The 16,787-nt window shown below is 63.7% G+C and overlaps 1 protein-coding gene across 1 annotated transcript in view; it reads left to right on the top strand.

Annotated features, from left to right (window-relative positions):
• The first annotated feature begins 572 nt into the window (after nt 1-572).
• Nucleotides 573-16,787, top strand: part of AHDC1 (AT-hook DNA binding motif containing 1) — a 51,670-nt gene continuing 35,455 nt past the window's right edge. The window contains 2 exon segments of the mRNA XM_068159016.1: nt 573-599; nt 1,096-1,213. The gene's annotated coding sequence lies outside the window, so the exon portion shown is untranslated.

Consider the following 16,787-nt stretch of genomic DNA (forward strand, 5'->3'; position numbering starts at 1 on the left):
GGAGCAGGGAGCAGGAAGCAGAAGCAGGGAGTTCCCAAGCAGCAGGGAAGTTTCCAGGTCTGGAAAATTAATTTCAAAAAGGCTTGACCACGTTCTACCAACCCGGGGGGGGGGGGGGAGGGGGGCGAGGGAAGGGCATCCCGGGGGGGGAACCACCAGAGGTGGTTCCCCCCCCACCCCCGGGGTGCCTCCCCCCTCAAAAGGAGCGCGCAACGGCTGCGCAGCCTTTTGCGCATCACCAGGGAGGAGAAAAGAAGGAAAGGGGGGGTGGAGAGGTGGGAAAAGAAAAAGAAGGGGGGGCGAAAAAGGGAAGGACTACAAGGCCCGGCATGCCCCGGCGGTGCTGCACGGCTCCCCGGGGTGCCGGATGCTGTTCGTGCCGCTGACAGCGGAGCACAAGCGGAGCCGCCGTCCCCGGGTGTTGAAGGGAGAAGGGGAGAGGAGAGAGAGAGGGGCAGGGCGCGTCTCACCGCCGGCTCCACTTCTTTTTTCTTCCTCCCCCACCCCCAACCCCAGCACCATTTCATCTTTTTATTTTATTTTATTATTTTATTTTTCTTTTTAAATCCCAGCCCCCACAAAGCCGGGAGCGGCAGAAGGCAAGAGAGAGGAGGGAGGAGGAGGTGGTGGTGGTGGAGGAGGAGGAGGAGGAGGGAGGAGGAGGAGGAGGAGGAAGGGGGGAGGCAGCAGCAAGCCAGGGCTCTGCTGCGCTGTGTCTTTTCTTTGCTTTCCGCAGGCGGCGAGCGGCGGAGGCGCAGAGGGGAGGTCGGTTCCCCTCCGCCTCCCGTTCCGCTGCCTTTTGTGTGTGTGTGTGAGAGGCGAGGGGGGGGGGGGAGGACGCTAAGGAAGGCGGGGGGGGGGGGGGATAAAAGGCAAAAAATAGGGGGAGGTGGAAAGGTACGGGGGGGGGGGGGGGAGAAACGGAGGAAAAATCACACCGAGGGGTGGGGGGGGGGGTGGTGGAGGAGAGGGAAGGAGGAAAAGAGCAGGCAAAGGACGGAGAAGAAGCGGGGGGGGTGGGGGGGTGGCTGGCAAGGAGCGGAGTTGCCTTGGGGAGAATGTGAGCAGGAGGCGCTGGAAATGCTTTCGTTGAAGGTGGCGAACGGTGCCGAGAGCTCCGGGACTCCCGCTCAGGAGGTAGCTCAGCCGGACGGCAGGAGCCTCCCCGGGCGGGCGAGCTCCGGGGGGTTCGGAAGGCAGCAGCCGCTGGTGGGTGAGTAAAAAACGGGGATCCCCCCACACACTCCCGCCTTTGTGTGTGGGGCTGGGAAGGCGGGGAGGAAGGGGGGCGAGGACACAGGGGACACCCCCTTGGGGCAGAGCATGGGGAAGTGGGGAGGGGTGTGGGGGAGAGGCGGCGGCGTGAGCTGTGTGTGTGTCGTGTCCCCCCCTTGTCCCCTCCGCTGAAGTTGCGCGGCGAGTTGGTGCCAAATTGCCGGAGTTTAATGGCACTTGGGGCGGGGAGGGGGAGCCCGGGGCAAGCCCCCGACCAGGGAAGGGCTGTGAGCTCCATGAGTTCTGTCGCCTCCCCCACTGGCTGGGCCCCCCCCCGCTCCACTCTCCCCAGTGTGTCCCTGTCCCCCCCCGGCTGTGAGCAGTGAGTGACAGCTGTCAGAACAGCTCTCTCCGCTAGAAGGCAGAGGCCGTGCTGGAGCCCAGCGTGTCAACAGCGTCTGGGGGGGACGTGGGGGACCCCCCCCGGGGCACAGCATCCCTCCCCTCAATCATCCCTTGGCAGCTGAGCCCCGGGGGGGAGCAGAGGGCTGGCCCGTGAGGCGTAGCCCCCCGTGGCGGTGACGGGGGGATGGTGATGGGTGTAAGGTTGGGGGGGGTCTCACCCCAGCCCCGCTGGCGAAGTTGCGTGGTGGTGCTCGGCGAGCGGTTGTCACTTTGGTGCCTGTCATTCCCCCTCTGATTTGTTTTTATCGATCAGCTGATTTAAATTCCCCCCCCCCCAACCCCCTCGGTGCTTGCATGGCGACAGGGACTGCAGGGGACCGGTGGCTCTGGCAGGGGCTGGAGCCTCCCCGTGGGGTCACCCTAACGCTGGACCCTCTGCCCACCCCTAGGTGATGCGTTTGGTTTCCCCGAGGCTGGGGCAGGCGGTGACACCCAGGCCCTTGCTTGTTTATGTGCTGGAGGGTGGACATCTGGCCTTGGCTACGACCAGGTGGCCTTGTGCGCCCAGCCCTTGGGTCCGTGGTGGCCAGAAGAGCCACCGGGAGCCAGGGGCTGAGCTCATTGTGTGCCGTGGCGAGCTCGGGCGCGCGGTGGAGTCGCTCCAGATTTATCCTGGCGTGACAAGAGAGCAGAAGCGAACCCCCGGGGCGACCGGCAGGGATCCTGCCCTCTCCCTGCGACCCAGGCGCTGCCAGGCAGCGGGGGCGCATGGTCCAAATCGGGGCACCCCCATTCACCCCAGGCCTCCTCCCTCCTCTCCTTTCCTTGCCCCCCCAGGTGTCTCCTTACACTGGCTTCTCCTGCTGGGCTGAGGAATTTGCAGGGGAGGGTGGTGGTGGTGGTGGGGAAGGGGGGAAGAGGAGGGGAGAAGGGGGGGCTGGAGAAGGGATGGCGCGGCGCCAAATTCCGCTCTGCCATGTCTCTGTAACCTGAATAGGCCAACTCCATCCCCGGTGCGAGTCCCCCGGGGCTCCGCCGCGCTCCGATGCAGTCAGGCGGGAGGTGCTGGCCTCTTCCCACCCCCCCAACCCCCCTTCTCCAGCACACCCCAGCCAGCCACAGGCCACTTCCCTCCCTCTGCTGTCCGGCGAGCGGACGCCGGACGGAGCCACCGCGCGCCCGCCGGAGCCACCGCGTGCCCGCCGGGAACCGACCGGGCAGGAGGTGGAGAGGGTTGGGGTTTTGGCGGAGGGGGAGCGGAGGGTGCGGGGAAGAGGCGAAGGATTGGCACGAAGAGGTTGGCACGAAGGGGTTGGCACCGTGGCGAGGACTGGGTAGCCAAGGACATGCCGGGAGCGGGGCGGCCGGCGGTGGAGAAGCGATGGAAGGCTGTGGAAGGTTACGGGAAGCCTGGGGGGGCTGGAGCTGGCCTGGCCTCCTTAGAGGAGGCAGCAGAGACCCGGGGCAGGCTATTTCTGCTGAGATCCCGAGGAAAGCTCTGGGAGAATTGTGGGTTCTATAAATAGTGTGTGTCAGCCGAGTGGAAACAGGGCCTTGAAATGCTCCTGCTATTCTCCCGAGTGCTTGGAACCAGCTCTTGGTAAACAGGGCAGCGCTGGGGAGGGCTGTTTCCTTCTTCCGGGCTCGTGGTGGGGGGGAGCGGGAGGGATAAGGGGGGGATTTTTCGCCTGGCGATAGGGCAGGGCTCCCCGCGCCGGGGCTGGCCAGCTGGATGCTGGGCTGTGGCTGGGCTGCCCGGATGCGGGATGGCCTCTGAACGAGTCGCAGATGTGTGTCTGTGTCCCCCGGCCGCCGTCCCCTCCCCAGCCCTGCTGCTCGACTAACTTCGGGGCTGGGATGTGCCGCGCGGTGCGGACCGGTCCTCGGGGAGCTGGCGACGCTTCCCGGGAGCGAGGGCTTGGCTGGCCGGGAGGTGCTTGGCCGGCCCCCTTTGCTCGCCGACACGGGGGGCTGTGGGGTCACAGCCTCCATCCCCTGCTCCCCACCGCGCGTCCGTCCATCTGTCCGGGCTGGAGTGGTTCCTGCTGTGCCTCAGGGGCACGCACTGAGCGATGCTGTAGTCCAGTGTGGGTGCCCGAGGGCAGGACTTTGGTCCCATGGGACTGTCCCCAGGCACATCTGGACACCCAGTGTGCCGGGGACCCCCTCCCTAGGGGCGTTGTGTACGTGGAGGGACGTGGTGACGTGTGCCAGGGTGGCGCTTGGCTCTGGGGTGCATCCCCACGATCCCACCGCCACGCGTGGGCACTTCAGCTTTGCACAGGGACCCGGCGTCGTGCGCGGTGTCACCTCCCCCTGCACCCACCCCCAGTGTTTGCCCTGTGCCTCGGAGAGGGGCTGGAGAGCTGTGTGACCCTTCCTTTCCCTTCACAGTAACAGAGGGGAGAGAGAGGGTTGCTACTGGGGGGCCCGCAGGGAGTTTGTAAGGCAATGGACTGCGCCTTGACAGGGATCCAGCGTGGTGAGAGGGATCCAGCGTGGTGAGAGGGATCCAGCGTGCTCACGGTGGGATCTGGCATTGCAGACTGCAGCAGCTGGGAGTTCACTGGGATGTCACGGGGCTGGGGGGCACCCCGGAGCCGGGTGAAGGCTGTGGGGTGCTGGGTGCCGTCGCAGCGGGGAGCAATGTGGCTCTGCGTGGGTGGGAAGGGGCCAGCGCCAGGCCAGTGGTTTGTTGGGGTTTTGGTGAGTTTTTGGTGGGTGTTGTTGTTTTGGTTTTGGTTTTGTTTTGCTTTTGGTGTCTCCATATTTTTTATTTTTTTTTTCGTTTTTCCTTTCTTTCCTTCCTCTCCCCCCCCCCCCCCCCCCCCCGCGGGTTGAGCGTTGGGGCGACAGACAGGGAAAGTCTGAGCAATGGTCTCCGCGCTGGTGCTGTCTTCAATCACCGTGTCCCAGAATCCCTCGCTCTGGGCCTTCTAGGCACAAGGGCTTACAGCGAGAATCGGCAGCTGCAGCTGCGAGTGAAAGCACAAGAGCCCGGCTGGGTCTTTGGCATCGGCAGGAGAGCAAAAAGCTGGGGGAGGCGAGGAGGGAAAGAAGAAGGAGGGGGGGGGGGGGTGAGGGGGGGTGGAAATGTGCCCTGTGGTTTTTTTCCAGGCTTTGCCACCGAGGGTTGTGTTTCAGAGCATCGGTTCCCGGGCGCGGGAAGAGGCGGGAAAGGAGGGTGGGGGGGTGGGGGGTGCAGAGCGATGCCTCCGGGGAGCTCATTAAAATCTGCCGGCTCCCCTCTTTGCGCCGGCCGAGGGAGGCTGGATACGGAGGGGAAGGAGGGAGGGACGTGCTGGGAAGGAACATGCCTGCAAAGCGGCTGCCCGGTGGGGACAGCTCTGGCCCAGGCAGGAACGCAGCCCCGGGGGCTCACACGTCGGAGCACGTAGGACGCCTGCGTGCCAGCGAGGCCGTGACAAGGGCAGGAGCTGTGCCGCCACGCCAGGGACTCCTGCCGCGCCCCCCCAGCTGTCCCGCCAGGTGTGATGAGCTGCCATGGGGCAGAGCTGTGGTGAATGGGCTGAGGAGCGCTTGGCTTGGGGGCACAGGGGCCCGGCAGGGTGTGGGGAGGCAGGAGAAGGGTCAGCAGGGGATGTTGGCATGTGCATGGGCAGGGTCTGGTGTGCGGGCAGGGCACAGGAAGGGCTTGGTGCATGGACAGGGCTTGATGCATGGGCTGGTGACGGGCAGGGTTTGGCATGCAGGCAAGGTTTGGCGAGGTTTGGTGCACAGACAGGGTTTGGTGCGCAGGCAGGGCTTGGTGCACAGGCCGGTTGCAGTGAGGGTTTGGTTATGGACAAGGTTTGGGGCACAGGCTGGCTGCAGGCAGGGCTTGGTTCATGGCCCAGGTTTGGTGCACAGGCAGAGTTTGATGCCCAAGGACAGGACTAGTGTGAGTAACTGAGATGCACAGGTGGGCCTGTCAGGTGCTGGCAGGGAAATGCCACCATGGTGAAAATGCCTCCTTCCCCTCCTTGGAGAAGGGGATGGGGACAGGAAGTAGCAGGGAGCCCCCTCCCCATGCCAAAGCCCACCCCACACCAGCATGCTGGTGGGTGAGAGCTGATGCAGCCTGGCCTGGTGTGATGCAGGGAGAGGCAGGGGAGAGGCGAAATGTGGTATTGATCCTCTTGGAGGGAGAGCAAAGCAGTTCTGGCATCTGCCAGCTCCAACCTCTGCCCTTCCTGCTGCTAAATCAGCTGCAGGCGGAGGGAGCAGCAGCATCCCATCCCATTCTGTCCTGTTCCATCTCACCCCACCCCACCTCATCCCATCCCCACTCCACCATCACCGCCGCCGGCAGGGCCCCCAGCCCCACGCTCGCTCTTTGCTCTTCGCTCTTCGCCTCCTGCTGACTTCAGCTCCTCGGCTTGGGCTCAGCGCCTGAACATTCCTCCCAAAACCTGGGCCTAAAATATCTGGAGGAGGACAGAGCGCCTTGGGCGAGGGAGATGAGCTCCTCAGCTGCAGGAAGGAGGGAAGCTGCTCCGCTCCCTGCCAGCTGCCAGCCCCACTGGCCCCTGGGAATTGGCCGGGAATAAATCTTGCCCGGCAGACTCGGTGGCTCAGTTTGGGATGGATGTGGCCGAGCAGGCGCAGGGGCGGGAGGGGAGTGTGTCACCCTGAGCATTGTGGGACCAGAGGCACGGGAGCATGGTGACTGGGGAGAAGGGGGACAGGGAGTGGGGTGGAAGGGGATGGGGTGAGCAGGGTGGCAAGGGAACAGGATGGGAGGGAAACGGTGTCAGGGAGCAGGGTGACATGGGAGAAGGGTGGCAAGGAGCATGATGACGTGGGAGCAGCAGGTCAGGGAGAAGAGTGGCAGGGAGCAGGATGGCAGAGAAGAGTGGCAAGGAACAGGACATGGGAGTGGGATGGTAGGGAGCTGGGTTGCAGAGAGCAGAGTGGCAGAGAGCAAGCTGGGGCTGGGTGGCTGAGGAGGGACAATAAATGCCGAGAGGGAGGTGCTAGGCGGGAGCTGTGTGAGAACCAGTTTGCGAGGTCCAGATTGGCAGCAGATCCTGAACCAGGAGGAGCTGAGCATCCATACGGCCCCTGCCGAGATCAGACGAGACGACAGCGACTCGGTTTGGGGGAAGAAATTGGAGGCGGGGGAAGCTTTTTTGCTGAAATGAAATTTGAACCCCAAAGTGGGAGGGAAGTGGAGGTGGGGGGCACGGCTCTCTCCACATGGTTATTACTGCTGTTTTCCACCCAGCTGAAAGGAGAATGTAGCTTAATATGGACCCGCGGGGAGGAGAAGCGATCGGGAACGGGGATTTGTCAGGAGGGAGCTGGGAAACAGCGAGAGAGACGTAGAGGTGAGAGTGGCCAAGAGCATTTGCCCGGGGAGGTGTTTGCAGCCCAGCAGGAGAGGACAGAGTCGGGCTGGAACAAGGAGCTATTGTTCTTGGCGAGCGGGGGGCCGGCCCGCGGCCCCCCCAGAGCAGCAGAGCTGGCGCGGATGCGGGGAAGGCTTCTTTGGGGACTGTTTTTCCCAGTGGATTGTCGGCTGGGGAATGGGAAGAGCTCTGGCGGTGCTGGGGTGCACCAGAGAGACTGCTTGAAATGCTGGGGGGGGGGGGCGGGGGAGGCAGCACGCTGGGGCCTGGGAGTGGAGGGGGCGTTACAGCAAGTGAGAGGGGAGAGGACTGGCATGAGCTGGAGGAGTTTTGGATTGCTGAGTGGGAAGGTGGAAATGGCAGAGTGGGGGCTTGGTGGCTGGAGGCTGGCGTGGGGATGTGGCTGCTGTGAGCAGTGGTGAGGCAGAACTGAAGTCCTTTGGCTGGCAGATGTGTGAGTGAGTGGGGCTGCCCTTGGTGGCCTGGGGACACCCAGCACCCCACAACCCAGCTCCTGCTGCATTCCCCTCTTGGCTCTGGGTGTCTGTCTGGCTGCCATCCTGTGTGTCCCCCTGGTCCCTCGCCCCAGCGCCTGCCATCGCCACCCTTGGCATATGCCACTGCTGTTGGCACAGAGGTGTTGGTGAGAGCAGATGCCCTGTCCCACTGCTGGCATCAGCTGCCACAGTGCCACAGCTGCTGGCTGTCCCCCAGGCCACATGGTGCTTAGGGACACCCCAGGGTGCCAGGGAGTGGGAGTATGGGAGGTACACAAGAGCTGGAGGAAGAGGAGGAGGAGGAGGGACAGACACACAGCTCTGCAGGGTATGGGGGCTGTGGCCAGGGAGGGGCCAACAAGGCAGGAACAGCCTTTGCACAACTCAGGGTGAAGCTTGGCCTTGCCCCAGCCCTCCCTGAGCTCTCATGGCCACCCATGGCCCCTCCAGTCCAGCTGGGAGGAGAGAGCAACCTTCCTGCTCCCAGTGCAGGCCTGACACCTGCATCCACAGCCTCCCTGGGCAACCTGTGCCAGCGTCTGCTCACCCTCGCTGTAAAGAACTGGGTGGCTTTGGCTCATAGGTGTCATGGACATGGGTGGCTTTGGGGCTGCTGCTGCTCTTGTCCTTCTCCAGTCCTGTTCCTGGTTGCTGTGTCTCTGGAGCCCCCAGATTTGAGGGTTACCTGGAGGGGCTTCTCCTCTCCTCCAGCCCAGGGGTGCCACATTTGCTTGGCAGCTCTCCCTCTGAATCCTTTGCTGTGCTCCAGCCCAGCCAGGCAGTGCTCAGCATTGCCATCGTATCACAATTGTCACCGTGTTTGTCATTCCCTTCCCCCAGCCCACCGCTGCCAGCCCTGCCCGCACGTGGTGGCACCGCGGCACCGGCGCGACGCCTGCCTCCCCGTCCTTCATCCTCCATCCTCCTCTTCCTCGCAGGCTCAGCACCCTGCAGCCGGGCTGGGTGCCCATCTCGGGGTGTGTGTGTGTAGAGGGGGAGCAGCATTCCCCTCCCCTCCCCGGCATTCCTCGGGAGTGAAGCACAAGAGCTGGCAGGGCACTGCTGCTTTCTCTGGCCTCCGCTCCTCCGGTGCCTGAACAAAGCCCTCCTGCCTCTCCCGGGAACCCGGGGCTGGAAATGGGAGAGGCTGCTGGTGCTGTGTGGCAGGAGAAATCTCCTCCTCCAGAGCCTATTTTGGGCTTGTAGGGTGGGTGGGGGACGGAGGAGGGCACAGTCCCCCAGCGATCCCTGTGAGGGGCAGCTCTGGACAGACTCAGCCAGGGGATTACTGGGGGACTGTGCCCACCTTGTGGCATGGTCCCCAGCCTGGGTTTTGCATCCTCGCCATCTCACTGCCATCCTATTGCTATGGTAACTGAGCCCTGGAGAGGACCGCTTCAGCCCCAGTTTGGCCCCAGTTTGGTCCCAGCCTTCATGCATTACCCTTCCTGCTAATACAGCTGGGTGCATCCAGACCCTCTATCCAACAGGATGTGTCCCAAGGGGATTCTGTGCTCCTTCCCAAAGTCCAACACCCTTCTCCTCGCAGAACAAAGCCCCCCTTTTGCTCTCTCCCCACCGCCCCCGGTAAGGCAGGCCCCCGTTGGAGCGCAGTCCCCGACAGCGAAGGTTATTTTAATGGATGCATTACTTTAAACGAGCCCTCCGCCATCTGTTCCACCCCCTAATTACGCATGCAAAAAAAGAGCCCAGCTCGCAGCCAGCGCAGGGGAAAGTACAGAGCTCGGTGATTTAAATGCCTCTATCCGCAGCTCCGCCGGCAGCTGGGCTGGGCTGCTCCTCTCCTTCCTCCTGAATCCTTGCCTTGCTCCCTGCTCCTCGCCTTCTTCCTGGCTTCTTACCTCCTTCCTGACTCCTCGCCTTCCTCTGAGCTCCTCATCTTCCTCCCGATTTCTTGTTTACCTCATGACTCCTTGCCTTTCTCCTGGCTCCTCAGCTTCTTCCCACCTCCTTACCTGCCTCCCAACTCCTTCCTTTCCTCCTGGCTCCTCATCTTCCTCCTGACTTCTCAATTTCCTCCTGACTCCTTGCCTTCCTCCTGACTTCTCACTTTCCTTCTGAGTCCTCACCTTCCTCCCAGCTAGTCATCTTCCTCCTGACTCCTTTCCTTCCTCCTGGCTCCTTGCCTTCCTCCAGACTCCTCACCTTCTTCCTGGATCCTTGCTTTCATCACAGCTCCTCACCTTCCTCCTGGCTCCTCAGCTTCCTTCAAGCTCCTTACCTTCTTCCTGGCTTCTTGCCTTCCTTCCAGCTCCTCACCTTCCTCCTGGCTGCCTTGGGAGCTGGGCAAGTTTCAAGGAAGAAGACAAAGGGATGATTCTCCTGGGTCCAGCAGCTGCCAGCGTCTTGGGAGGGTGGCTGTGCTGCCGGACAATGAGTGTAGGCAGGGTCTGGAGTTTGGTGTGTCTCTCCCTCCTTCCCTCCTTCCCTCCTTCCCTCCTTCCCTCCTTCCCTCCTTCCCTCCTTCCCTCCTTCCCTCCTTCCCTCCTTCCCTCCTTCCCTCCTTCCCTCCTTCCCTCCTTCCCTCCTTCCCTCCTTCCCTCCTTCCCCCCCCGCCATTGCCTCCCCTCGCCACCTCTCCTGAAGGTGAGCTCTGCCCAGCGGCTGCCAGCCTCGGTGTGGCAGCAGCTGAAGCCTTCAAAGCACAGGGACGCCACTGTCCCCGGGCTGCCGCGGTGCACGGTGAGGCTCTGCGGGGGTCACCCCGGGCCGGGCTCGTTGCTCCGATGCTGTTTGGTGGTGGCTGGTGCGGGCAGGGGGGTCTCACGGTGCCAGGGGACGCTGGGCTCCTCGTCCCTAGGAGCGGGGCTGAGAGGGAGGCTCACCCTCAGGCTGTGCTCGGCGCTGTGGGGCTGTTTCCCAAAATCTAGGAGTCTGGGCCCTGGGGTCCAACCCCGAGTGCCCCCAGGTGATTTTTGTCCTGGGGGATGTCTGTCCTTTGGGGCTGTGGAGAGAGGGGGCAGAGTGGGGGGGTTGGAGAGGTTGCCTCGGAGAGGCAGTCTGTAGGTGTTGGGAAATCCTTCTTTGAAGTCGGTCTCATGGTTTGGGGAGTGCCAGCTGGGGACATGGAGGTGAGAATGTGCCGTGCCCAGCCACCACCTCCAGCTCAGCCCCAGCCTGACTCAGTTTCCCCCATCCCCAGTGCAAACCCCGTCTTGGGATCTGGGTCCAGCACGGCTTCGGGTGACCCCAGGGCTGAGAACTGCAGCAGCACAACCAGCACAGCAGGGCTGCCTCCTGTCGCCGACTCCTCCAGCGTCCCTGGGTGCCAGCGTTTCCACCCCCCCGCTTCCCTCCTTTTCCTCCCCTCCGTCTCCCCTCTCTCCGTGCCTGACTGCAGCAGATGCGCCAGCTCTGCAGGAAAAGGGAATTAAGTTGGGCTGGAGGAATTTTAAAGATTGCTGCAGGCCTGAGGGTCTCGGATCCCCCCGCGGAGATGGGCAGTCATGCAGAATTAATCCTATCGCAGCCTGGCTCGGCTTCAGCCGGTGCAGAGCTCCGGGAGAGCGCCAGGGAGCGCGGGGGGTGATGCTGGGGGCGGCTGAGCAAACCCCACAGCTCCTTGGCATCGATGGGAAATTAAGAATGAAAAATTAAAAGCCCCCAACTCAGCTTTCTCTCCCCCTCCCCTACATCCACACCTCCCCGAAATCCCGAGGCAGGGCTCGTAGTGGGGGGTGGGAAGGAGGTGGGAGGATTCTGGAAGGCTTAAGGAAAACCTGTTTGCTGGAGCCAAGGCAGTTGGTGGGGGGGGGGAGAGCGGGGGGAAAAATGCTGGGACTGCATCCTGCTGCTGGTGAACCCTGGCACAGCTCTGCCCTCTGCCAGAAGAGAAGGGCTGGCTGGGGTTTGGGTGGGGGCACCCCTTTGCTGCCATCCCCCGATCCCATCTGTGGTGGGCTCCTGCGGTGCTGGGAGGCGGCCTGGGGTGCTGTGCCGGCACTGGGGACATGCCAGACGTCCCCATGTGCCTCACCAGCCGCCTGCCACATCCAAAGGGATGCCAGGGTGGCATCTGGGTGCCCTGTGGCTCTGCCAGCCCCATGGGCAGCCTTGTCCCCATTGTCCCTCCTGGCTGCCTGGGCTGCAGTGCCATGGTGCCAGCGGGCTCTGTGGCTGCGTGATGCCAGGCAGGGTGGCCCAGGAGGGTTCTGCAGCTGCCGAGGCCTCAGCTCCTCTGGTTTATAAATAATGCAGCAGCGAGGTGCTGGCAGCCCTGGCACGGCTGCAGGGGCGCCGGGGGCGAGCAGTGGGTGCTACCACCCCAGCTGGGTGGCATCAAGCCAGGCAGTGCCCACAGTGAGGAGGGCAGCCCTGGTGTGTGTCCCCCGCCGTTGCTCCCCATGCTATCTCCCAGCCCCACGATGCCTGGGGGTGGGGGTGGGAGGGTGTCCGTGGTGACCCCACGTGCGGGGATGTCCCCACGCCTCGCGGCGGTGGCACCGCCGGCGGCACGCAGCTTGCGTGGTTGCCATGGTGATGTGCTGGCACTAACGAACCTGAGTAAACATTAATGAGGGAGAGCCCCATGCCGGGTGGGTGGCTTGGAGGCTGACAGAGTGGGGGGCTGTGGCACTCAGACCTGGCCACTCAAGTGTCCCACGAGGCTGGGTGCTGGGGTGGGCATCGTAGGATTGTCTGGGTGCCACAGTGTGTCCCCAGACCCCCGGGTCTGCTCTAGCTGATGTGTGAGGTTGTGCTTTGAGGGCCAGACTGGGGGTGATGGATCCTTGCGCAGGACGTCTGTGTCCCCTTGGGGACCCTGGGGGCACCCACAGTGTGAAGGTGCTGACCCCAAGGACCCAGGGGTCCTGTCTTGCCTCCGTGTGTAGTGGGCACTGCTGTGCAGCACTGGCCACTGTCACCCTCTCCATGCGGCACCCATGGGTGCAGGTGTGGGGTGGGGGGATGCAGCCACACCTGGGTGCCCCCCCGCCAGGGTTGGTGGGGAGCTCAGGGCGTTCCTGGCAGCCGCTGCCACACGGCCCTGCCACCACCGCTGCCTGCGGTTGTCACCATGACTCAACTCCCCATATCCCTCTCTTTGCCTCAGCCACGCCAGCGTGGGGACCCACGCCAGGGTTTGGGTGAGGGTCAACCCTCCGCACCGGCAGCCCCACCGTGCCCAGGGTCCCTTCCCGCATTCATTGGCTCCGCAGCTCATTAATCAGAGGTGCAGCTGCCCTGGGTACCTTCCTCCTCCCGGAGGGCTCCTAATGAGCGGCTGCTAACGAGCGCCTGCTCCCCGCTCCTCTCCCCAGCGCAGGGAAGAGGCTGATTGGCACCTGGCAGCGACGCGCGGGCTCCTTTCGGGAGCTCTTAGGGGTCGAGTGACCCCCACCTCTACTTGGCGTGGCCTTTGTGCCACGCATGAGGGTCTGTCACCATGCCAGAGCTGCACGGTGCCCACCGGTCTGCTGGTTCTTGGAGCTCTCCTGGCCCTGTTGTCCTGATCAGCTTGAGACTCAGCTCCGCCTGCAGCCTGCCTGCAGCTGCCTGGTTCTGCAGCAGAGCATTTACCTGCGGACAGGGCTGAGGGCTGGCACTGTCCTTGCAGGCGTGCGCGGATGCAGTGGCAGTGCCACCTCTCTCCCTGGTGCAGGGCTGCTGTGGGATGTGCGTCATGGGCACCTGGTGCCCTGTGCCTCAATTTCCCCTCCTGGCAACACAGGGCCCAGGCTGGGGGCTGGGTGAGGATGTGGGGTTGTGGTTGGAAGCTTGTGTCCCCCTCGCCCCTTTTTTGCCCCCATAATCACATCTTACAAAGCCACCAGACCCCTGGGAAGCCTTTCTTGGGTCTGCCTGCATGGGGGGGAGGGGGGCTCTGGAGGGAGGTCAGTCGAGGATCTGTGGGTCCTGTGCACCCCAAAACTAACCCAGGGGCACTGGTGCGGGGGTGCAGGTCCGTTTGGTACCCGGATGAGGTGGGCCGAGGAACCTTTAGGCTCGTCCCCCGCTGTGGGCGGCTGCAGCGGGGAACAGCCCATCCCGCACAGAGCCATCGACCCGCCCCGGGGCCGGGTCCCCCCAGTGCTCGCTGAAGGGAGCCCTAATCCGCCGTGCCACGGTGCCCGACCCGGCGGTGGCTAATTTCAGTGTCCCCAGCTGAGGATTAGGGTTTAAAGCGGGGAAGGAGCAGCGGGGGATGAGTTCCTGAGCAACAAAGCTCCCGTGCCCCTGCAAAGCCACTTTTATTAGGGGTATAATTAAAAGCCGACAGGAGGGGAAGATCTCAGGGACGGTCTCTGTGAGGGCTGGGGTGAGGCATGAAGCCACTCAGAGGTCCCTGTGCCCCCACCCCAGGCGCCTGACCCGCCAGCCCCCCGCTCTGACCGCAGCGTTTCTGGCAGGGCAGAGGTGCTGGGCAGGCAGAGGAAATCCAAACTCGGCCCCTATGAAAGGGGCTTTGTGTGCCCGGGAGGGAGCAGCCCTCCTCCTTCTCCTCCTCCCCCTTCTCCCCTGGCCACGAGGCTGCTTTCCCGCCCGGGGCTGGCCTCACCGTGGGTGCTGAAGGGAAACTGAGGCACGGGGCAGCCCCATGGCCTCCTGCCCTGCTCAGGTTGCCACAAGGGCTTTTCTCCAGCACTTGCACCCTGACGGTGGCACAGCCACACGCTGCAGGTGAGATGGGTCCTGGGGACATTCTAGACTCCCCCAGGGGTGCCCCAGCCAGTGCCATCCCTGCAGGGTGCCTGGGGTGGGTTCTCCCTGCCAGGCCAGGGCTGGTCAGGTCTCTAGCAACGGGGAAGGAGCTGTGGGGACAGAGAGACATCATGGAGACAGGAGGACATTTTCCCCTGTCCTCTTCATGCCCTTCTCCCAGCGCTGCCTGCCTCAGCTTCCCTTTCCCTCCCTGGTCAGCTCTGTGGCCGATGTCCCACTGCCCCCTGCTCGCCTTCAGGGGTTCAACCCGCACGCATTGGTGACCCCACAGTTGTCCCTGCCGACGTGGCTGAGGGCCCCTGGGAAGACGACACACTGCAGCACCCAGGGTTTTGCACAGCCCTGGGCAGAAGCTGGCAGGAATGTCCCTCCCGTGCCGGTCAGGTCCCTTTGCTGGGAGCCGGGTGGGTGCAGGCAGGACCTCCCAGCTGGGGGCTGGCCCTCTGGCTGCCTTGCCCTGGCCCGGCCGCGGCGGGCGGCGAGGGGCTCGTTCTGAGCCTGGACAGGAAGACGAATGAATTCCATTACGGGATGGCGATTTTATTCCACGTGTCAGGGAGCCTGAGATTAACTTGCTCACCAGGCTGTGACAGACCCAGACACCCTCCTGCGTGCGCCTGGGCACGGGGGTTTCGCAGGCATGGCGGGCACGGGGCCACCTCGGACCCCACCGTGCCCCCCCCCGGCAGCCAGTGCCGTGCCAGTCCCCAGTGCCATTGCTCAGGAGTGCTCCTGGCTGCTGGGGAGGGTGGCACAGGCCAAGGTGGGGGGCTGGCGCTGTCACCGTGCTGTCCCCTGTCCTAGAGGTCCTTGGGCCACCCCAGGATGTAGGTCTTGAAGCCGGGTGAGGGGTGAGGCAGCCTCTCAGCACAGCTCCCCTGCAGCTCGGCACTGTGCCGGGAGGCCTCCTGCTGCCAAAAAACAGGCTGGGAAGGAGGTGGGAAGGACGTGGGAGTTTGGGAGCCTGTTGTGATGGCTGCTAGTGCTGGGGACACGGCAAGGCCAGTGGGCTGCTGTCACTGCACCCCACAGGAGTGGCTGCCCACCCAGGGAGAACGTGTCAGGATCTCGCACGCATGTTGCAGTCATGCATCCACGTTGGGGTCATGGATCCACGTCGGGATCAAGGATCCACGCTAGGATCAGGGATCCACGTTGGGGCTGTGCATCCATATCGGGGCTGCACATCCGTGTGCACGGTGCCGTGCCGAGCCATGCAGTGTTGTGCGGTGCTGTGCTGTGCAGTGCTGAGCCGAGCCGAGCCGAGCCGAGCCGAGCCGAGCGGCCGGCTGCTCTCCCCTCGCCGCCCCTCTGCGCGGGCGCAGGCAGCTGGCTCTGTTTGCTGGAGGCTTTGTGCATTCCAGTTCGTGGGTCACTCGCCTTCAAAACCTCTCCGGGGACGGAGGCAGTTGGGAGCCGTAACAAACAACCCAAGGGCTCCGATGACGCCCGCGCCCGGCGCTGCCTGCCAGCACTTTGGGGAGGGGAGGATGGACCTGGGAAACGACCCCCTGCTCCCTTGGGGTGCCGGAGGGCAGCTTTAGGGTGGTGCTGGGAGGTCCCTGTAATAACAGCTGGGGAGGGACGTGCCGAGTGCGTTTCCCTGCGGGACGTGGGAGTGATGTGGTTTGGGGAGTGCAGGAGGGATGCTGCAGTCCCCTCTACTTCTGGGGTGTCAGAGGGGAGGAGGGGGGTGCTGGCTGTGTGGCACTGGCAGCCATATACTTTCAAGGGCCACCTGGATGCGTTCCAATGTGATCTGCTTTGGGTGATTCTGCTCTGTCAGGGGGCTTGGTCTCAATGGTCTTCAGAGGTCCCTTCCAACCCCACCACTCTGATTCTGTGATACGGAGAGGGGCAAGGGGAGCCAGCTGGGCACGGCACAAACAAGATGGCCAATGTGGGCAGGGAGCTTGAGGTGTTCGGGCTGCGGTTTGCTCAGGGCTGGTTAATGTGTCCTGGAATGTGTGTCGGAGCCATCCTGGGGAGATCAAGGGTCCGGCGAGGCTCGGGGGGCTGCCTGGCCACATGCTGGGGAGGCTGCGCTGGGCGGCCCGGGGAAGGTCAGCCTTAGCCAGATGCAGCCACTCCACCCTCCTCCAGTGCTTTGCACATTAATGCAAATGCACTGGCCTGAGTGGTTCATTAGCAGCATGTGGAATGGAATAATGCATCCGCATCCCATTAGCCTAATGAAAAAAAGGGAGCCGGCACCTGGAACAAAGCTGCCGACTCTTGGCTAGTGCTTTGGCTCGGCCATGCTGGGCCGTGGGGGCCCCCCTTCCCTTCCCCTCCCCTCCCCTCCCTTCCCTTCCCATCCTTTCCCCTCCCTTTCCTCTGCTGCCCCATCCCCAGGCCATCGCCTGCCAGCTCCCAGGGCACCCTCACAGGGCACCGCATCAGGGGAACCCCATCCCCAGGACGTCCTCACCATGGCAAGGAGGGGGACCTCGGGGTGGGCAGAGCCGGTCCCAGCATCACTCTGGGTGGGTGGGGAGGGACTCAAGCTGGGAGTGCCACAGAGACCCCGGCTGGGGTGTTGGTGCCGGGCGACGAGATGTCCCCAAGTCCCTGGGGCTGGGAGCTGGGAGCCTGAAGGATTAGAGGAAACATTGCCAAACAAACCAGGCTGTGC

Source organism: Melanerpes formicivorus, unplaced genomic scaffold (assembly GCF_026170545.1).
Source record: "Melanerpes formicivorus ecotype bairdi unplaced genomic scaffold, bMelFor1.0.p_v2 SCAF_45, whole genome shotgun sequence".
Classification (NCBI taxonomy): domain Eukaryota; kingdom Metazoa; phylum Chordata; class Aves; order Piciformes; family Picidae; genus Melanerpes; species Melanerpes formicivorus.